The 24119-nt window shown below is 41.4% G+C and overlaps 1 pseudogene; it reads left to right on the forward strand.

Moving 5' to 3' along the window:
* LOC124620183 overlaps positions 1-24119 on the forward strand; it is a 350456-nt pseudogene that overhangs the window by 20136 nt on the left and 306201 nt on the right.

Consider the following 24119-nt stretch of genomic DNA (forward strand, 5'->3'; position numbering starts at 1 on the left):
TAACCTTATCAACATGACCCACTTCTTTAAGGAATGTTTGATGAAAGCGTTAGATACTGAACGAGCTGTTGCTTTGCATAAAGGTGTAAAACACACATATTTTGATGTCAATTCCACTGCTACGAAAATGTACGCAAAACCATTAGTAGAACGAACCACTGGACCGAACAAATCGACTGCAGCCATGTCCTTTAATTTCGCTGGAATGATAGGAAACAATGGTGCTCTGTGAGAAATAGTTGGCGGCTTAGCCTTTTGACATAATTTGCATTTGGCAAGAACTGATCGGCAATAGTTTTCTGCACAACAATGCCGTTTTCTTCTATCTCTTGTATTAAATGTGCACCTAGGCCTTTGTATGATGAGTCCATCGCCAAACAAAAATCTTTAGATAAATCCGGATGTGAAAGAAGTGGAGCATCAACTAAAGCGTCACGAAGTTGTTCAAATTCTGACTGAGCTTTCTCATCCCAACACCAATTAGAATTCTTTTCAGATAGTTCACATAAACGAGGTGTGGCCAAATTGTCCAATCTAACAAAGCGTCTAAGAAAATTACAGACACCAAGGAAACTACAAACATCACGTTTTGTGGTAGGAACAGCATAATTACGAATAGCGTCTAGTTTTTCTGGATCAGGAAGAATACCTTCTGTAGAAATAATGTGACCGAGAAATTTCACCTGAGAACGACCAAATTCAGATTTTTCCAAGTTCACTGTAATGCCAACTCTTGCAAAAATACGTAATAATGAATCCAAAATTTTGTTGCGCTCACTCCAAGAATGTTTAGCAATAAGAATATCGTCAACACATGAAGTAATATTGTCACGAAGATAAACAGGTAAGATTTCGTTTAAACTATGAATGAATGCTGCAGAAAATATAGTAAGTCCAAACGGTAATTTCCGAAATCACTTTTGGGTAAAATAGTCATATCCGGTTATCGTTTATCTACTGTCTAGATAGATTGATAGTCGAAGAGTTGTTTTGACAGATGCAAAGAATAGTAAAAGAGTAGGCAGCGGTGCAGAAAACTAAAAGGGAAATAGCACCACTACAGCTCGGGGCCCTATGCATGCTACGGCACATATTCACTTAGTGTAGTGAATCCCCTGAGGACTTTAATAGCCGCACATAATTTCTAGTTTGTGACTTAGTGGCCAGTTTCGTGGAAGTGCGTACATAAATTGATCTAACGATGCACATGGATGTATGTCATTCTTAGAATTGCAGAAGATCTTAAATTTCCGAACAGTCAAAAAGTGTTTATAGTCAAAGTTTTCGCCTCGTGGCGACAAAGACCTACCGCATCTGTCCCAGTCCCAATGTTGATTATTGTCAAGTTCACGCGCCTGGCGCTCTCTTGTTGCATCCCGTAAATGAAACAAATTATTTTCTTCAAACCCCTCTGCTATCTGTGATTCCAAATTTCTTTTGCTGTCTTTTCCTACAATTTCGCCTTCGATTTGTTTGACTTGCTTTCGGAATGCCTCAACTTCTCTTTTAATGCGTTCATTAAATTTTCCCTGATTTTCAACATGCTTATTTATGTTCTGGTACTCTTCGGTTTCTGCAAATGGCAATGGTGTTGTATCACCTGAATCTCTGTCCCCATTTAAACTAAGACTTGTCAATTTATCTGAAATTTCCTCAACTCTTTCCGATAAGTCACCTAATTGTTATTTCTGTTTATTTATGTCTTCTGTAAGTGTCGCGACTCGGGTTTCACTATTGTCACATTTAGTAGTTAACTGTTCACACTGTTGCGTTAAGTTATTTATTCTGTCATTTGGTACGGATTCCTCGATTCTTTCAATTTTTCTTCCTTATTGTGTGCACGTTGTAAATTTAATTCTGAAAATTTTTGTACTATCACGCGATCTTTTTCTTCCTGTTCTCTGTCCTGTTCCTCTTGTCTGATTTCTGTTGAAATTAAACTATTATTGTGAGCATTCAAAATCGGTTGTACTTCTTCTCTAATTTCTTTCTTTGATTCATCTTTCATGTTTTTGAAACATGTCCCTGTTCGTGAGCCTAACTGTGTTTCCACTGTTTCCATCTTGGTTTTAATTGTTCCTATTTGTGAGCCTAACCGTGTTGCCATTGCTTTCATCTTGGTTTCTAACCGTGTTGCCATTGTTTTAAATTCAGATCCCAAATTTAATATTGCACTCATCAACTGCTCCATATCTTCTGTCGTTAATCTCGTATTCTGAAAATTTTTTGATTGTGAAAAATTTTGAACTGTTTCTGGACTATTTTCCCGACTTATTAAATTGTTTTCCACTTCATTATTAATCATCCTGTTCTCCTGTGTTGGCGAGTTCACCATGTCAACAATTTCGTTATTCTGACTATTCATCATTTTTGCCTTTTTCATCGATCACGTAATCATTTACAAAATGTACAAAACACATCACTGTACGAAAATTACACGCAATGACTCTTTATCTCCAACAATACCATTCACACGAAAGGTTTCCCTCAAACACGATTAACGAACAATTGAAATCTTCATAATTGCACAAAATTGTCAAACACGTATACAAGACATCAAAAATTAAATTTTGCAAAATACCATTAGAAGAATGACAATTACCAAATCTACACATGCAATATAGACTACAATTACTAAACTACAAATCACTACAACAATACTACTGTCTACTACTGTATTTATACAATCAGAAGAATTCCAATGGATGATCCTGGCAGGGTCGCCACGTGCATGGGGGCTTAATTAATTTTTTGAATGCAAATATTTTTCATTTTAATAACTGTCTGTCCGATTACGAAGTGTCGTAAACGGTTGGCCCTGACTAGTTTTAGTACGCAATCTGACTGCATAGAATAACAACAAGAATGAAAGAAAATTTCCGTTAACACAATTAATTAATTAAGTCCCCAGCAACTATAAAACCTACGAAACCAAAACACAAGTGTAATTGTTCTGTGTGTGGGAGTGTAATTCAACGTACACATCTGGCACGGCTCTTCTTCAATAAGACCAGAAATTTTAAATATCATTTATACTGAACTAATTAAAAAATAGAAATACCATAATTGCGCAAGAAAACCAGAATTACACTCTAATACAAGAACACGAGCCAAATGCTTTGTTGACTGAACCTGTAATGACGCATTATTTAAGACACTGAAATAATGAAAAAAAAAGCGAGTTTTGTTACCTTCATATATATTGATGAAAAGCACTCTAATCATTACAATATCTCCATTAGAACAACATCTGCTGTCTAGCCCATCAAACAACTGCATAAAACATGAACAAGCGCTCACTACTACAACATCTCCACAAGCACTTTTCACTACGACATCTCAGCAAGCACACCCTACTACGAGTTCTCGACCAGCACTGCCAGTGGAGGCAGCTGAATAATACTCTTTGGCGCAATCTCTGGCGCTGTGGCTCAGTGTAGCCACCTTTCAGAGTGCCTTTGCTAGCAGCATGACATGGCCTGCAGAGCCTCTCCTGGGCTCGTGGCCATAACGGTTGGATCATAGACGACGGGAAAACCGTGGTCTAGTAAGATAATACCCGATTTCAATTGGTAAGAGCAGGTGGTAGGGCTCGAGTGTAGCGCAGACCCCATGAAGTCACGGACCCATATTCTCAACAAGGCACCGTGCAATCTTGGCTCCATTATGGTTTGGGCTGTGTTTACATGGGATGCACTGGGTCCTCTGGTCCTACTGAGCTAATCATTGGCTGTCAGTAGTTATGATCATATTGCTGGAGACCATTTGCAGCCATTCACAGACTTCATGTTACCTAACAACGATGGAATATTTGTGGATGATATTGCGGCATGTTACCAGGCCACAGTTGTGTGCATTTGGTTCAAAAAAGATTCTGGGCAATTCAAGCGTATTATTTGTCCACCCAGATTGCCCGACATCCTAAACCGACAACACTTTCGCTATTATGGACGGCTATAAGGGCAGCAGGGCCGAATATTTTTGCAGGGGACTTTCAAGGACTTGTTGAGCCCATGCCAGGCCGAGCTGCTGCACTATAGCGGGCAAAAGGAATTCCGACACGATATTTGGAGGTAACCCTTGTCAGCTCATTGTAAAACTGAATTTGACGATCCTCCCAGTTTGGCTCCCCAAACGACTGCTTGTGCAGCTTGGGCCTTGAAACGGTCTTATTCGTAACTGACATATGTGGAGATTATCCAGTAGAAAAGATATGTGATGTAACCAATAAAAGTTAATGCTCTACATCCGTATTTTCTCTTTCGTGATACCTACGACGGTATTCCCCACCACAGCGACTTACAGTTGAGATTACTGTGATGGAACAACTTATCAGAAAACAACGAAAATCCTCCTGTAAGGGGAAAATGGTTATATCTTCAAACTCCGCAAACTAAATTGTTCACGAAATTACAACATGACTTCTGTGTGTCTCTGAAGTTGCACTCGCCAAAAAAATTTCTAAGAAGCACGTTTTTTTCTACAATTGGTCAGCGAAATCCTTTTATGACTGCAAGGATCTGACTCTTCACCTACCAGTCTAAACAACCACATAACTTCGACCTTGCGACTAAGAGGGGTTTTCTTCAGCTGTCATACGGTGCCACTTGAAACGTATCCTTCCTTCCTAGTATATAATAAAGCGAGGAAAAAAAATAATTAAATCGACCAGAAAGTATGCAATACATGAATAAAGATTTGTCTCGGGAAAGATGCAATGATGCGGTCGCTATTATAAAACATGCCAATAAGTTATCAATTAACATCGTATCACTTTCACTGTACATTTTGTAGGCCATAACTCTTGATGCATCAGGCTCTGGTGGCTATTCTACTTCATTGTTTGCAAGCATTATTACCCTGAAAACGTTAAAGTGAATTTCAGGTGAAAAGCGATAGTAAATATTAGTTCGGACTTCGTAGAAAAGAATATACTATTTCGACTTTTTAAGAACGTAGTATTTGAACGACACTACGCGATAATAAGTGCGCAATTCCAGAAACATTCATTTGCAACAAAAAACTCACACAACAAAATTAATATGTTATTTGCTAAAAGGTTTGTACAATGAATGCTAACACATTTATTGTCAGTACGACAATTATTATTCAATAAATGAGATGAATTACAGAGCCCAATCGCACGTACCTCCTGTAGGTTCGTAGGGAACATCTGAAGTGAGTTACGAGAAGAGGAAGGGCTCGCTTCCAAACTTTTGATTTACAAAAAAATTTACCGAGGTTCACAATTTTTCTTTAATATTTCTCGTAGTCATTGTCTTTGCATTACAGCCAACATTCATTTTCTAGTATTTGATGTTATATATAAATTTTGTAACTTAGTTCTCGTAAGGATTAATTATTTCATAGTAAGAATTTTTTTAAATGAAAAATAACACGGCTTTTACAAGATATGTTTCACACGGTTCACCCAAAAGTCATACATAAAGCCATCCTGCTTTGTCAAATATAAATCCATCTAATGGTGGAGGTAAAATCACTCGAAATGCATACTGGAAATTATAGTGTGACTGGTTGCAGTAATGTACAGCTTTAGTTGATATTTGTAACGATCACGATCAAGCAACACCTAAAATGTTCGCATTTAAACTTCGTATAAATTTTATTTTTTAGTCACTTGTACTGGTTGAGACTGAACAAGTCAGTTCGCTATCATCATACTGCTATCTACGGTACTGATGTAAATTACAGAGCGAAAGACTCACAACCGAATAGGGTATAATTCTTTCAGCGTCCCATTATGAAGATATTAATAAAAATCGCACTTCACATTCACATGGAAGAGCTATAAATTCTGGCGGACGATTGCTGTATTGTGCTAAGCTTCCAACAGACAAGCCCAATTTTGCTGTAATCTCAACACATGAAATACGTGAGGTCGAGCAAACAAAAAAAAAAAAAAAAATGAGCGATGCGACGAGAACAAATGAATAAGCGGGTTACAAAGGCTCCGTATTTACTTCCTCCCGAAACAGACCAAATGTATCCGAAACAGGTCACGTAAATCTCTGATCCATACAAAAGCTTTGAAATGAAATCCTATCTCAAAACCTCTGCCGCTCGCAAATGATCTATCAAATAATTAACTCCAGTAATACTAATCCTCCTCGTCATAAATCACGGTGACACTACAATATAGATACGCAAAAATTGTTTTTAAACTTGGTGTGTATATCCCAGCGCTCCAATATCGCTCCTGAAATTAATTTCTTTCTCATACGTTATACAACTAAATATCTCAGGAAATAAAATGGTTATTAGAGTTTATTATGCACTCAGTGTAGAACAGAAAGCCTGGTTTCCAGTCTTATTTCCGTAACTTACATAGCTATAGCCGAACGTTCATTGCACTATTTATTTTTCTTATACAACGCTGACATTATTTCAAATAATTTTACGTTACTGATTAATTAAATCATTTTCCTGCTTGTGATTACTGGCGTCAGTGGCCACTTACTGGCAGTTAGCACACCCATATTAAATACAACAGTAATAACGTTGTGCATACACACCGAGCTCCTTAAAATCGTGGAAAATCCGCGAGTGTATTAGGCGCCGCTTCGCATCGATGACAGTAAGAGCTTGCGGTTACAGCTAGCTCTCTTTAGTAAAATATTGATGACCAAGAGATATGCTAATTTTTCCATTAACAGGGCTTCATCCGAAGCGGTAATAATAATAGTTATGCAAACAAGAAAAGCAAGGAACCTCCCGCACATTTACCTTTTGTGACTACAGTTACCGATTGCATACACAGAATCCTTCTGAAGGCTGGAATAACATCTACATTTCTCAATCGACACAAGACAAAAGACTTCTTCTGACCTATAACAATAGCGTCTAACCACCTTCACACTGTGACAGCATACGAAGTGACATGGTTGTGGCAATATGTATATCGTGAAACTGGAAGGTGAACAAAAGAATGTATTCAAAAGCAGTAATGCCACATAGGAGCTACATCCAGAAAGTAACTTACGATGACTGGTAAAGAAAACAAAAACGTCACTAAGACAAATTTATTGGAATATTTACATAAATACACTGGCTACTTCTCAACGTAGTCACCACCATTGGTGAGACATTTATCGTAACGGTTCACGGTCACCTGTATGCCCATGTCATACCAGTCTGCCATCAACGTCCGCAAGCCATGAAGTCACTTCAGTCTGTACGCCAGCGTCGTTAGGGAAACGTTTTCCTGCCAGAAAACACTTCTTGAGATGGAAGAGATGAAAGTCACTTGGGACGAAGTCCGGGCTGTAGAGTGGATGATCGAAGATCTCCCACCCAGATTGATTTTATACATTTCGTGTGGAGTTGGCAGCATGGGGTCGTGCATTGTCGTGCACAATCGTAATGTCTCTTGTCGACGTCTTACGTCTCTTGTTCTGGATCGCCCACCTCAGAGTTTTCAATGTCTTACAATACCGATCACCATTTATGGTCTCTCCTCGCTTATTTTCACAGAGACTGTCTGCTTGAATTTGGTCTTCATAGGTTAACCACTATGCTGCCAATGCATGAACTTTTGTTTTGTTTATGGTGTGGCGTGAAACACTCACGTTTCACCGACAGTTACAAAATGAGCGAGAAACTTGTCGCCTTTCTCTGCGTACTGCTGTAGGGATGTCAGTGCTGCGTTCATCTGTCAGTTGCCTTGGCGCCCACCATGCACATACTTCATGAAAACCAAACCACCGGGAGACAAATTCGTGCAACAGCGAGCGACACATCTAGGGGAACTGACGAGAGCGTTCCGCAAAATTGCTCTCCATACACTTTTCATCAGTTGTGGTGTCACGAGGGACGATCGATCACTAGTCTTCTTCGTAAATATTGGTTCGTCCTTCAACGAGTGGCCTGCACCTTCGTCTGGTGATCCTGTCGTTCATAATGTGTCCATACACGTGGCGCGACTGTTGATGAGTCTCTGCTGAAGGTTGCTTCCGAGCGTGCAAAAATCGGATAACAAAACGAACTTCGCTGTTGACGGGAGACAATATCAGATCTGCCATTTTATTCTGGCACTGTGCTGTTACCACTGCCGTCACAAGATTGAAAACTGCACTGCGCTATTCCCACATACCGCCTCTGTACTCCTAAGCATGCTCATTCCTATCCATCTGTGGACGCGATCGAACTTACTTTCCGGATGTACCTCGTAAGTTAAATACTAAATGTAAAATCAGCGGTATCTGTGCACGGAAAAACATGTGACCAGGTTATGGATTATACGAAAATATAGTGGTTGCCACGGAAAGTAACATTCATAGACGGACAGTCGGTGAAGCAGTCAAAATACCCAAGGATGAGTAAAATTTCAATAGAGCTGACGGCTGTAGGCATCGCCGGCCTGTTCTTTGAATGTAGCAGGTCAGGTGTAGGGTTCAGCTCAACTCAGAGTTAGGAGCAGCATTGGAAAGAAGTGCGAAGAAAATCGTTTTACCATTCACTTCTTCAGACCGGTGTGTTAGTAACATCTGTTCACAGAGCTGCCCACTAACTCTTAGTTAAACCCCTACAAAATAACGATAACGTAAACGATAACGTATAGACTGACCTATGCTCGACGTTACTACAGCTGCTGGCTATTCCAGTCGGCGTGTGACGGAAAGATTGATTCTGAGATGCTGTTTCTTTCTCATGGAACATGGCTGCATTAATAGGGGCACGTGAACTCACGGAACAATCGACGTCGGTCCCTCAAGTATCCTATCATGAAACCGCCTCGTAACGCCATCATAGACGTAATCTAATATTCATTATGGATCGGAATGCAGTTGTAGGGGAAGGAATAAGAAAAGTAGTTACAGGAGAATATGGGCTTGGTATTAGGAATGAGAGAGGAGAAAGACTAATTGAGTTCTGCAATTGATTTCAGTTAGTAATAGCGAATACTCAATAATCACAAGAGGAGGCGGTGTACCTGGAAAAGGCCGGAACATTCGCGAAGATTTTAGTTGGACTACATCATGATCAGTCAGAGATTCCGAAATCAGGTATTGGATTGTAATGTGTGCCTATAAGCAGATATAGACTCAGATCACAATTTAATAATGATGAAGAGTAGGTCAAAGTTTAAGAGACGAGCCAGGGAGAATCAATGAGCAAACAAGTGGGATACGGAAATACTAAGGCTATAGACACTATTACAAGGAATCGTTCATAGGCTCTTTAGTTGAAGATGAATGGACATCTCTAAAAAGGGCAATCACAGAAGATGGAAAGAAAAACATAGGTACAACAAAGTAGCTGCGAAGAAACCATGGGTAACAGGAAAATGCGTCAGTTTATTGAAAGAAGGGAGTACAAAAACATTTAGGAATACAGAAATACAGGAGCACAGAAATGTAAGACGCTTAGGGATGAAATAAATAGAAATTGCAGGGAAGCTAACGCGAAATTGGCACGTGAAGAACGTGAAGAAATCGAAAAAGAAATGATTGTCGGAAGGACAGTCTGAACATATAGGAAATTCAATACAACCTTCCGAGAAATTATAAGCAAAGGTGGCAACATTAATAGTGAAATGGCAACTCCATTGTTAAGTGCAGAGGAGTGAGGACAGATGGAAAGAGCATATTGATGGCCTCTATGAAGGGGGAAGATTTGTCTGATGTGATAGAAGAAGAAACAGGAATCAAAATAAGAGAGACAGAGGATCCACTATTCGAATCAGAATACACAAATGTACAAGAGCCAAGAGGGAATAACAAGAGTGGAGGACCAAGAACGAGGTGTTCGGATTAAAAAGGGTGTGAAACACGGATGTAGTCTTTCACACCTACTATCCAATCTATACATCGAGGAAGCACTGATGGAAATAAAAGAAGGGTTCAAGACTCGACTTAATATTCAAGGTGAAAGGATATCAATAAGGCCCGCTGACGACATTGTTATCCTCAGTGACAGCGAAGAAGAATTACAGGATCTGTATATGGAACGAACTGTCTAATGAGTACAGAATATGGATTGAGAGTAAATCGAAGAAAGACATTTTTTCAGCTGCCTGTTCGTCTTAGATTCCCTGCACTTCGTATTTATTTAATTCTTGAGTGATTTGTATTTTTGTGCTCCTGACTTTCCCTGAATATTTTTCATCGATCAACTAAAGTATGTCTTCTTTTTCCTATGGTTTCTTTGCAGTTACCTTCTTTGTGCCTATGCTTTTCTTTCAAAATTCCGTGATTTCTCTTTTGAGAGATGTCCATGCGTCTCCAGCTGAACTGCTCACTAAGCTATTTCTTATCGCAGTATCTATAGTCTCAGAGAACTTGAAGAGTATCTCTTCATTCATTAATACTTCCATATTACATTTGCTGGCGCATTGATTCTTCCTGACTAGTCATTTTAACTTCAGCCTGCTCTTCATCACTACTAAATTGTGATCTGAGTCTATCTCCGCCTGACCATGATGTAATCTAACTGAAATAGTCCCGTATCTGCTAGCCTTTTGCGATCCTTGAATAGAGTATTTGCATTTACTAGCTGAAATTTATCGCAAGACTCAAACATCCTTTCTCCTCTCTCATTCCTAGTACGATGTGCGTATTCTCCCGTAACACTTTCTTCCCCTACAATCGCACTCCAAGTTCCCCATGACTATTGCCGTCCGGTGTGGCCGTGCGGTTCTAGGCGCTTCAGTCTGGAACCGCGTGACCGCTACTGTCGCAGGTTCGAATCCTGCCTCGGGCATGGATGTGTGTGATGTCCTTAGGTTAGTTAGGTTTAAGTAGTTCTAAGTTCTAGGGGACTGATGACCACAGATGTTAAGTCCCATGGTGCTCAGAGCCATTTGAACCTTTTTTTTTTTTTTTTTTGTGGAGCGCGCAGGTCTATGTACCGGGAATGGTTGTCTGGACACAACCGTTTCTTTCTTTAGCTTATGTTAGCTTAAAGACACCATTTCTCGTCACCAGTAACAAGTCGGGATAGGAATAGTAGGTGTTGTTCACGAGGCAGTTGATGACGAGCAAGAGGAGAAGCACATACGGCCACCCACTGATTTTGTGATTCGGCTTAGAGATGCGGTACCCATACACCCGATTTTGAACCTTCCCGATCGCATGCAAACGCTGCTCTCGAGTACAATGGCGTGGATCATTGTGGGTTAATGCGTTAAAACGTCTTCCTGAAACTGGAGAGCCATTTTCATAATGATCCTCCTTAAGACGAGGAAACCATTTCTTGCCGTGCACTGTCCAACGGCATTATCCCCATACAAGGCAAAAATGTTTCTGGTTGCCTCTTTTAGTGTCACCCCTCTATTGAAGTCAAACAGAAGAATACGTCGGAAATGTTCCAATTTCTCCACATGGCACCCATGTTCTAGCGCCCACAGCTCCAATCACTATCTCCAAATGACAAAATTATAATATGCGAACTCAGACAGCAACAGTGAGCTACAAATAAAAAATGACAGTCAATAAATAAACTCACTGGAAGCGAAATACTAACTTGCGAAACAGAAATACTACGCACTTATGCGCCAGCCTAATACATTTAATTTGGGGAAACTTATATTTTAAGAAACCTTTATTTTGTAATATTTAATGATAACGTCTTTTTACAGATCCTGCTGTGCGCTACGAAATCGAGGCAGGCAACGAGGATGGCACCTTCTCGATAGATGGCGACACCGGACAGGTGCGAGTGGCTGCTCAGCTTGACTACGAAGCTCGCACGGTGGTGAGTACTGCACCCTTCTGTACATCACAGCAGCCTGTTCAATCAGGTTCGTGACTAGGCTGGGGGCCCCTGGCGCCAAAAACAAAATAAGGAAAAATAGGACTTTCAAATAATAGCTAAAAGAGAAGAAATATAAAATAGATGCATCGTTGTTGTAATTGTTTTGTTGCTACGGTTTTCAGCTCGAAGACTGGCTTGAGCACATCCAGAAGCTATGGGTGTGCAGGCCTCTTCATCTCTGCGTTACCTACTGCGTCCTTCATGTATTTGAACATGCTTAATGTATTCAAGCCTTGCTCCGCCTCAACAAATTGTGGCCTCCATTGCAAAACTGGATACACCTCGACCCCCGGGACGTGTCCCGTCAACCGATTCCCTCATTTAATCATGTTGTGTCATCAGTTTATCTTTTCCCCAAATCGATTCACTACCTCTTCATTCTTTATTCGAGCTTCCTGCCTAATCTTCAGCATTGATCTGAAGCACCGCATTTACAAAGCTCCTGTTCTCTCCTTGTCTGAACTGATTATCGTTCACATTTCATTTCAGTCTAAGAATAGACTCCTGACAAATTTCATCATCATAAGACATGTAAAACTGAACATTGTATTTCAAGTTAAATCATGTTCTGTTCTAAATTCTCCCAGGTGGCTTCCCCTTTCATTCCTTTTTCCAAGGCACGTTCTCTTATTATTTTTCCTCCCTTTCCTTTTCCTACTATCGAATTCGAACCCCCCATGGCAATTTCGACTTCCTTAACAAGGGTAAGGTGACCTATACATGACACAAATTACAAAATTGGTCTATTTTTGAATGAAAGAGAATAACTGTTGGAAAAATGTAAATGTTAGAGATTGTAAGCTGCTTTAAAATGACAATATTTTTAATTTGTTAAATCTACAAATGTATACTGGGAAAAATAAAAACACCATATCATTTTTGGTCTGAAATTCTTTATTATGATATAGCCGGTGCAAAATATGATATACAAGTTCTGTTGTGTACGCTGAAGACAGAAGATGTGTTTAATGGTGAGAGGAGGTGATACGCTGCATGGAAATATCACAGAAATAAAGACAATAAACAAACGGGTGTGAACTTTGTCGCAATAAAGAGTCAAAACTTTCAAAACGGAATGACTTTGAACATGGATATCGAGCTATGCAGTCCAACAAGGTGACCACAAAACCACAACATCGTGGTTCTTCCAGTTCGCTCGATGTTCCACATCTTAAGCTCGAACCGTTCATTGCTTCTATTTTACTTCTTTTTTTACAGTTCAGTACAACTCTTTCCTGTTTTCACGCTTGATCTGTGTTCGGTTTTTGTCGGGCTATCCACTGGGCCATTGTACCACTTAACCTGAACGGGGTGCAATGGAGAGTTTCCCTTGTCAGAACTGTTTCACCAGTCTGTAAAAAAAAAGTTATTGATAATAATAAGTACCAATTGTCTCACTTACTCATTAGCTCGTGATTTAATAAAGCAACTACGAAAACTGAATATCACATTTTCTTCATCGGCTTAAAAATGAAAGCGATAAAAAAAATTGTTTCAAAAAAATTGTTCAAATGGCTCTAAGCACTATGGGACTTTTTAACATCTGAGGTCATCAGTCCCCTATATTTAGAACTACCTAAACCTGTCTAACCTAAGGACATCACACAGATCCATGCCCGAGGCAGGATTGTGGTCTAGCGGTTCTAGGCGCGCAGTCCGGAACCGCGCGGCTGCTGCGGTAGCAGGTTCGAATCCTGCCTCGGGCATGGATGTGTGTGATGTCCTTAGGTTAGTTAGGTTTAAGTAGTTCTAAGTTCTAGGGGACTGATGACCACAGATGTTAAGTCCCATAGTGCTCAGAGCCATTTTGAACCGAGGCAGGATTCGAACTTGCGATCGTAGCAGCATCGCCGTTCCGGACTGAAGCGCCTAGAACCGCTCGGCCACAGCTGGCGGCACTAAATTTGTTTCATTGTAATACTTACTTAATGGTTAATTTCGATGACTAGGGCAGGGGGGGGGGGGGGGTAGAGGGGGGAGTGGGCTACTAGGTAATACGTATTTGCAGTCATGGGTAATGGTCGCAGCGAGGTTTGGAACGAGTGTTCTAAAGCCGTAACTTCTAGATGACTTTCCAGTAATTTTTGTGTGTTGTAGACATATCTGTTGCTGTAGCAGTGTTCCAATTGAGTCCATAGACGTATCACCGCACTGTACTGAAACGATGATGATGATCGTATGGCATTGTTGGCCGGGAGGCCCCATGCGGGGCAGTTCAGCCGCCGTATTACAAGTTCTTTTTAGTTGACGCCACTTCGGCGACTTGCTTTCGTCAATGATGATGAAATAATGATGAATGACACACAACACCCAGTCATCTCGAGGCAGAGAAAATCCCTGACCCAGCCGGGAATCGAACCCGGGACCCTGTGCGCTGAACAGATATTTGAATGTTGTGCAGGGGAAGTTGAATTTCGTGAAACTAAACTTCTAATTGTTGTTGTTTATAGGTCCCCTAACTGTGACTTCAGAGCATTTCTGTCAAGCTAGAAAGGGTTCTTGATTCACTTTGTAGGATGTACCAGAGATTAGTTATACATCTACATCTACATCTACATGATAACTCTGCAATTCACATTTAAGTGCTTGGCAGAGGGTTCATCGAACCACAATCATACTATCTCTCTACCATTCCACTCCCGAACAGCGCGCGGGAAAAACGAACACCTAAACCTTTCAGTTCGAGCTTTGATTTCTCTTATTTTATTTTGATGATCATTCCTACCTTTGTTGGTTGGGCTCAACAAAATATTTTCGCATTCGGAAGAGAAAGTTGGTGACTGAAATTTCGTAAATAGATCTCGCCGCGACGAAAAACGTCTTTGCTTTAATGACTTCCATCCCAATTCGCGTATCATATCTGCCACACTCTCTCCCCTATTACGTGATAATACAAAACGAGCTGCCCGTTTTTGCACCCTTTCGATGTCCTCCGTGAATCCCACCTGGTAAGGATCCCACACCGCGAACTAGTATAGTGTAAGCTGTCACTTTAGTGGACTTTTTGCATCTTCTAAGTGTCCTGCCAATGAAACGCAACCTTTGGCTCGCCTTCCCCATAATATTATCTGTGTGGTCTTTCCAACTGAATTTGTTCGTAATTTTAACACCCAGGTATTTAGTTGAATTGACAGCCTTGAGAATTGTACTATTTATCGAGTAATCAAATTCCAACGGATTTCTTTTGGAACTCATGTGGATCACCTCACACTTTTCGTTATTTAGCGTCAACTGCCACCTGCCACACCATACAGCAATCTTTTCTAAATCGCTTCGCAACTGATACTGGTCTTCGGTTGACCTTACTAGACGGTAAATTACAGCATCATCTGCAAACAAACTAAAAGAACTGCTCAGATTGTCACCCAGGTCATTTATATAGATCAGAAACAGCAGAGGTCCCAGGACGCTTCCCTGGGGAACACCTGATATGTGGTGGTTTCAATATAAATTTTGTATATTATGGTGCAAGAAAAAAGATGTCGGCGAATATCCTAAATTCATATCATTTGAACCAGACTGTGTTTTTTCCAGCTAGAGTACAGACTAAAACATGGTTCAAATGGCTCTGAGCACTATGGGACTTAACATCTATGGTCATCAGTCCCCTAGAACTTTGTTGTTGTTGTGGTCTTCAGTCCTGAGACTGGTTTGATGCAGCTCTCCACACTACTCTATCCTGTGCAAGCTTCTTCATCTCCCAGTACCTACTGCAACCTACATCCTTCTGAATTTGCTTAGTGTTTTCATCTCTTGGTCTCCCTCTACGATTTTTACCCTCCACGCTGTCCTCCAATACTAAACTGGTGATCCCTTGATGCCTCAGAACACGTCCTACCAACCGATCCCTTCTTCTAGTCAAGTTGTGCCACCCCTAGAACTTAGAACTACTTAAACCTAACTAACCTAAGGACATCACACAACACCCAGTCATCACTAGAATGCTTTCCTTAACACATTTCTCATGCTCTTTGAGAGTTGCTTTCCATTAGAACGTTCTAAATGGGGTACTAGCAGTAATAGGCAGTCTGGGTGGTTGGCTATTGAGATTAGGATATCATATACAACAAAGCGGGAATTATATCAAAATGTTAGAAGCAGTCATAATCAAGAAACAATAATAAAAATAATGGCATCCGTCCATCCTTTAGGGATGATGGTGTAACGTGCTTGATTCAGAGTCTGCAGCGTCTGCTGTGGCTAAAAAGTCCCACTCGAGAGTGGCAGTCCCTACTACAGTTTGGACGTGTGAAATTTGAGGGACTTCGAAAAGAAGCCGCTCTGTCTCTTCGCTTTGTCCTCTTCCTGATTTGTTCCTGTGTGCGTTCGTCCTCTGAGAGCTTGACGCCATTGCGCACAGTTACTCGCCACTTGACACGGTCATCTGCAATGCTTTCCCAGCGACTTGGATTGATTTTGGTCTTGCTCAGGTCTCTCTTGCAGACATCCTTGAAGCGAAGATGCGGTCGTCCTACTGGCCTCACACCCTCCTGAAGTTCTCCGTACAGCAGTTGTATCGGTATCCGTTCAGGACCCATGCGCCTGACATGGCCCAACCATCTTAGACGTCGATGACTCAGGAGTGCAAAGATGCTGGTTGTGCTTGCACGATGAAAGACTTCGGTGTTGGGTACTCTATCTCTCCAAGAGATCTCAAGGATCTTCCGGAGACAGCGGAGATGGAAGCTGTTGAGTCGAGATTCATGCCTAGAAAGAGTTGTCCATGTCTCGCAGCTATAGAGAAGGGTGCTTATAACACAAGGGTTGTAGACTTTTAATTTAGTTTTTGTGGTAAGCAGTCCGTTGTTCCATACTCTATTTTTCAATCTAGCCATGACAGATGATGCCTTTGCGACTCTGTTAGTAAGTTCAGTGTCCATGGACAAGTTGCTACATATTGCGGATCCCAAGTAGGTAAAGTCATCAACTACCTGGAGAGGATTGCCATCAATGCTGATGGATGGAAGGTTGGTAGTGCTCTGCGCCATGATCTTAGTCTTTTGAAGGCTGATGAGTAGACCAAATTTTTCACAGGCATTTGATAATTTGTTGATTATATACTGCAGCTCATCTTCTGTGTTCGGTACTAGAGCTGCATCGTCCGCATATAACAACTCACGGATAACAACTGTATTTACTTTAGTCTTGGCCTTGAGGCGAGCAATGTTGAAAAATTTCCATCAGACCTCGTATGTAGATACACTCCCTCCTCACAGTCTTCAAAGGCAAATCTGAGCAGAAGGGAAAAGAAAATCCCAAATAATGTAGGAGCTAACACACGCCCCTGTTTCACACCGCTATTAACAGGGAATGCTTCTGATGTTTTACCGTTGAAGCAGATTGTTGCTTGTGTTTTCTCATGGAAAGAGACAATTATCTGTAATAATTAAGGTGGGCATCCAATCTTCTGCAACAGTTTGAAAAGCCCATTTCTGCTCACTAAATCAAACGCTTTAACAACGTCAATGAAATCAATATAAAGTGGCCTCTGCTGCTCACTACATTTCTCTTGTAGCTGTCTTAAGGAGAAGATCATATCTACGATTGATCGGCCGGGCCTAAAGCCACACTGAGATTCTGGGTAGATTCTGGAAGCTAAGATTTGTAATCGCATTAGGATGACTCTTGCATAAGCTTTCCCGGCTACATTTAGTAATGAAATGCCTCGGTAATTTTTACAGTCACTTCTGTTTACATAGAGTAACTATCCCCAATTCCGCATACTCATCGGGACATAACTTTCTTCCCAGCTGGTTGTGATAAGTGAATATAAATGTTTGAGAAGAACAGACTTGTTATACTTAATAACCTCTGCAGGGATCCCGTCTTCACCTGGGGCCTTTCCATTAGCAAGAGAATCTATTTCTCTACTAACTTCTTCCATAGTAGGCATTGCATCTAGTTCTTCCATAACTGGCTTTTGTTTGATGGCGTCACATGCATCCTTGCTAACTTCATTCTCGGCTGCATAAAACTCGAGGTAGTGTTCAACCCAGCGTTCCATTTGTTTGCCTTCATCAGTAATGAGTTCACCCGTCTTGGACTTCAGAGGAGCTGTTTTTCTGAGAGTTGGTCCAATTGCTTTCTTAATACCATCGTACATTGCCTTAGCATCCCCAGAATCGGCCGCTTTCTGTATACCTGCACGTAAATTCAGCCAGTAGTTATTTGCGCATCTCCTGGATGTTTGCTGTGCCCTGTTCTTTGCTTTTCGTAGGTCATCTCGAGTTCTTTCATTTGGGTTTCTTTTGTAAGCAAGCAGGGCTTTCCGTTTAGCCTCAGTGACTGATTCCATTTCTTCCAAATTTTGCTCGTATCAGTCCTTTTTTTCCTTTTATTCCATAGGCCAATACTGCTGAGCTGTAAATTGCACCCGAGAGTTTTGCCCATTTCTTGTCAACATTCCTTTCTGCTTGCACGTTTCCTGGGAAAGCACTTTCAAAATTACTGGCAAAATCTTGTTTCTTTGTGTGTCATGAACATGATCTGTGTTGATACGGGGATGACTTCTCGGTTTAGCGTGGTGACATTTATTAGAATGTGCACGCCACCAAGGCGTGGTCAGTGTTGCAATCAGCACTATGATAACTTCGTGTCAGTAGCACATTTTTGAGACCAGTACGCCTAGCTATGACTAAGTCAAGTTGATGCCAGTGATGAGAGCGCGGGTGTCTCCAAGACACCTTGTGCTGGCCCTTAAGCTGGAAATATGTGTTTGTAATACAGAGTCCATAAAAGCAGCAAACTTCAAGCAGTCTCTGGCCATTTGCATTCATTTTTCCCACCCCATGATGTCCCAGGCAATTCGGCCATATGTCATTATCTGATCCAACTCCAGCATTAAAGTCCCCTAGAATATACAGTGTCTCGGTGCTAGGTACCTTGGCTATTCTGTCGCTGAGTAAATCATAAAACAGATCCTTCTCTTCCATGCAGGATGATAAGGTGGGAGCGTACACATTTAAGATGTTGACAGTGCCACTTGAGGAGCATATTTTCAAAGCAATAATTCGCTCTGTTCCACCGGGTGGTGGCACAGAACAGTCCAGGAGGGTGTTTTTAACAGCAAATCCTACGCCATGAAGTCTTGGCTCGTCTTAAGACTTCCCTTGCCAGAAGAATGTGTAATTATCCTCCCTGATAGAGCCCGCGTCTGGAAGCCGCGTTTCCTGCAGTCCCGCAATGTCAACATTCAAACGATGGAGCTCTCTGTCAATTACGGCAGTCGTACGGATGAAATCAACCTCTTGGGCATCGTCAATGTACCTTGGACACATAGTCCTAACATTCCAGGTGGCAATACGAAATAGTGATTTCTTTACTATTTCATTTTTGTTGTTGGTAGGTGTACTATATCAACCCGCTTGTCGAAGATTACTTCTAAGCTCCACACACCCCGTGAAGCAGGCGGATAGTGGCGGGACAGCACCTTATTGGCTGGGGGCTGCCCAGCTTGAGGCGGGCGGTAGCTGTCCAATGAGATGCAATGATCTCTCCCACCGTCGGAAGTGGCCCCTGGCACTCGAATCTTACGCCAGTAAGACAGAGCTTATAACCGGTAACTGCCTCTTCCCGTGTTGTGCCGAAGTCCTTGGACGTCGCTGAAGTGTCCTCTCCAGGATGCTACAAGCCTGAGCGATAAATATGAAGACTCGTGCGCTGCCCAATCATCACGGTCTCCCTCTCGACCTAATGATAATATCCAGAGGAATGGCAAGCCAATACGTCTGGTATCACTTCGGTTGCAGGAGCTGCCGGAAGGGGACGTAGTGCGCCTTCCAACCGCCTTTGGGGCCCCACTCCCGATTTTCTTTCAGGGTTTTCTCCCTTAGCCTTCATCCCTCCCGAGACCAACCACAAGGCAGTGGTGTGTTAAGGTAATTAGAGAAAGAAAAGGAATGGTAACTGAGGAGAGGGTAGGGAATAGGATATATAGGATATAGGATATAAGACGGGTCGTTGTGAGACACACTTTGTCTGGTTCCTCTGCTGAGACCTGCCCAGCTGGGTTGGACCTGCCAGTAGCTACGCTACCGCCGATATAGCTCTCAGCTTCCTTGGAGCACACAAACTCTCCCGCCCATACGGACAGTGCTACGATAAGGCGGTGCCTTATGGGAGAGCAACAGTAGCCCATCACAAACAGTACTGCAAGGTTTTTAAAAATGTTATTAGTAAGGCAAAGAGTTTATGGTATGCAAATAGAATATCTAACCCGCAGGGTAAAATTAAAATCATATGGTCAGTTATGAAGGACGTGTCTGGTCAGCAGCACAAGGTAGACGATATAAAGACAGTTCGCAGTAAAAATATTTCTGTTAGTAATAAATCAGATATATGAACAGTATTTAACAATCATTTTCTGAGCATTGCTGGTGAATTTAATAAAAATTTAGTTTCTACAGGGAATCATATAACTTTCTTGGAAAATGCCTTTCTGAGATTGATGTCTGAAATACTCCTCTGTGATACAGACAAGGGGGAGATTGAGTCAATAATTAAATCACTTAAGACTAAGGACTATCATGGATATGATGGAGTGCCTAGAAGAATATTAAAGAACTGTGCTGCACATGTTAGCCCTGTATTTAGCCATATTTGTAATTTTTCCTTTAGGAATGGTCAGTTTCCTGAACGATTAAAGTACTCAGTAGTAAAGCAGCCTTATAAAGAGGGACAAAAGGATAATGTAGAAAGTTTTAGACCTATTTCTATGCCATCAGTGTTTGCTAAAGTTATTGAAAAGGCTGTGTATGTAAGGATAATTCATCATTTTATGTCACACCATTTGCTATCAAATGTACAGTTCGGCTTTAGAAGTCGTTTAACAATTGAAAATGCTATATTCTCTTTTCTCTGTGAGATACTGGATGGGTTAAACAAAGATATAGAACGCTAGGCTTATTTTTGATTTAATTAAGGCGTTTAATTGTGTTGATCACAAAATATTCCTCCAGAAGTTGGACCATTACAGAATATGGGGAGTAGCTCACAACTGGCTCACATCTTACCTTAGCAACAGGCAGTAAAAGGTCATTATTCACAATGTTGAGAATAGCTGTGATGTGGCGTCTGAGTGGGGTCGAGTCAAGTGGGGGATGCCCCAGGGATCAGTGATGGGGCCACTCCTGTTCCTTATTTATATAAACGATATGACCTTTAGTGTTACACGTAACTCTAAAATATTTCTGTTTGCTGACGACACTAGCTTGGTAGTAAAGGATGTTGTGTGCAACATTGGCCCAGTTTCAAATAGTGTAGTTCATGACCTAAGTTCATGGCTTGTAGAAAATAAACTAACGCTAAATCACAGGAAGACTCAGTTTTTACAGTTTCTAACACACAATTCAACAAAACCCGACGTTTTAATTTCACAGAATGGGCATATGATTATTGAAACTGAACAGTTCAAATTTCTGGGTGTTCAGGTAGATAGTAAACCGTTATGGAAAGCCCACGTTCAGGATCTTGTTCAAAGACTTCATGCTGCCATTTTTACTATTCGAACGGTATCTGAAGTGAGTGATCGTTCGACACGAAAATTAGTCTGCTTTGCTTATTTTCATTCGCTTAAGTCGTATGGTGTTATGCTTTGGGGTAACTCTTCCCATTCTAAAAGGATATTTTTGGCTCAGAAGCGGGCGTGTCGGGCAGTAAGTGGTGTAAGTTCACGAACCTCTTGTCGACCCCTTGTTGACGAGTCTGGGTATTTTGACATTGCCCTCTCAGTATGTATATTCTTTAGTGTCATTTCTTGTTAACAATATTAAGCAGCTTTCACTCAGTTAATACTCGGCAGAAACCAAACCTGCATTTGGATCGGACTTCCTTAACTCTTGTGCAGAAAGGTGTGCAGTATACTGCTGCATCAATTTTCAACAAATTACCGCACTAATTCAAAATCTTAGCAGTAATCCACGCGCTTTCAATTCGAAATTGAAGAGTTTCCTCATGGGTCACTCCTTCTATTCTGTCGAGCAGTTCCTTGAAAAATTAAGCTGATTCTTGTTGTATTGTTGACTGCGTTTACTTAAACTTATGGACTGACTTTTTTCGGGTTCATAAACGTTTTATTTTTGTCTGTTATTACTTTTATGTTGTAATTTCATGTACTGCATGTTCCGTGACCTTGGAGGTTTGCTCTTCAATTTGGTCTTACGGAACTTGACGTGTAAATAAATAAATAAATAAATGACTTTCCCTCTCCTCCGCTAGCAAAGATATAATTTCGTCCACCTACATGTGCTGCATCAGTCATTACTGTAGGATCTAGCTATTGTACTCTTCAAAGAAATGTCGGAACCTGAATCTGTCTCCACAGTTTTCTTTCTTTTTTGTATACTTACGACAGCTTTGGTCGCAGGAATAGCTTTCTGGCTCCCTGCTTTTGGCCTACTCTGTTTTCGATTCGAGGATTTTCCGTATCAGCAATGGATTACTGCTGGAGGTGTGGCCTCCATCGGTTGTGTCCCTAGCGGATAGGAAGGGCAGCAACCCGCAGTACACCGCTGTGTGCCTGGCAACTGGGTCGTAGGCAACCGTGTGTCACTTTTCCCGGTTCGTGCCCCTTAAGCGATCTCAATAGTGGGAAGACGATACGCCAGTGTATTTATGGCGATTTTCATGTCGGTAATAACGATACCAATGTAAGGACAACACAACACTGAGTCACCGAGCAGATATCACTTTTAGAAATCAACTGTACCATATTTTAGAAGCGGGGTGACACATTTAAGGGTTATAGTGACTGCTTAATAATTATCTCTGTGTAATAAATAAGACAATAATGAATTATTCAACTGGTGGAGAACAATTTTCTGTGTATGTGACACAAATTTGGTAGGTATCTAGTAAATATTTGCGAAAGTGTGGCTAATGGTTCAAATGGCTCTGAGCACTATGGGACTTAACTTCTGAGGTCATCAGTAACCTAGAACATAGAACTACTTAAATCTAACTAAATTAAGGACATCACACACATCCATCCCGAGGCAGGATTCGAACCTGCGACCGTAGCGGCCGCGCAGCTCCAGACTGTAGCGCCTAGAACCGCTCGGCCACTCCGGCCGGCTGTGGCTAATGTTCTAGAACTATATGCATAGTTATTTTAGTCTGAAAGTGCTGTTTGTCAATATTATTGTTTACCTGGAAAACGGAGTTTGTAGTGGAAGAACGAATTATGACTGACTGTTCCTAAATAGTGGCAGTATAACTAACAGTAGGAACGTTTGTGATAGATTTGGTTTTTGTGAATAGGCTTGGTGTATCATATTTTGGAAAGAATTGGCTGTATAAGTTTTAGGAAACCTTACTCTATCCGCATAATTCCTTTGATCATACGCTGCCTCAGTCTCATCTGCTGAGCTACTACTCATATAAACCTGTACAGTTGTATGTAAATTGAAGTTGGAGAGGGAAGGAGCGAAAGGAAAGGGAAAGGATCACTACTGTCAGCTGCATTTGGACATTACGTGGAATCGGCGGCGACGAGTGAAAATGTGCACCAGACCGGGATTCGAACCCGGGACCTCCTGCTTACTAGACAGGTGTGGTAACCACTGCGCCATCCACGACACAGTGTTATCGCAACTGCATGGACGATCTAGGCACGCCTCAGGGCCGATCGACATTCCCATCGAGCGCCACCTATCAGCAGTCCCTTTCTATTATACTCCCGTTCGCTACTTAGAAATTCCCACAGAAGGTCGGACGTAATTTTTGTATCCGCATTGTAGAAGGTGAATTCATTTCCCAGCTAGGCTTTGAAAAAATTTGAATGTGTGGTGTCTGTTCTTCCGAACATGTCCGAAAAAACAGACACCACACATTCATTTAATCTGTACAGTTGTAGTAGGTGTTGGCTTTGTGTCCGCCTTGGCTACGAGACAACGATAATGCGTTCGCTATCTTTTTTTCGTGATATGGCAGCATATCGACATTCTTCTTTTCTTGTTTGTTATTAGACCTACTCCGTCATTAACCCTATTTGATTTCGCATTTATAACCCTGTACTCACCCGACCAGAAATCCTGTTTCCTGCCACCGCACCTCACTTATTACCTAACCTCAATCTACGCGCTCTCATTTTCAAATTCTCTAAGCAACCTACCAGTTTAAGAGATCAAACTTCCATGTTCCAGACTCACAGAATGGCCGTTTTGTTTTTCCTGATGACAACATCCTCCATGGTACTCCCTGCGAAGAGACTCGAATGCGGTACTATTTTACGTTCAGAATATTTTACTCAACAGGGTACTACCATCGACAAGCAGCACAGTAGAGTTCCAAAAATATTGGTCCTAGTTTCCGCTTGCTTTCAAGGATTCGTTGTACCAACACAGCAAGAC

The sequence above is a fragment of the Schistocerca americana genome, chromosome 6 (assembly GCF_021461395.2).
Source record: "Schistocerca americana isolate TAMUIC-IGC-003095 chromosome 6, iqSchAmer2.1, whole genome shotgun sequence".
In the NCBI taxonomy this organism is placed as follows: Eukaryota; Metazoa; Arthropoda; class Insecta; order Orthoptera; family Acrididae; genus Schistocerca; species Schistocerca americana.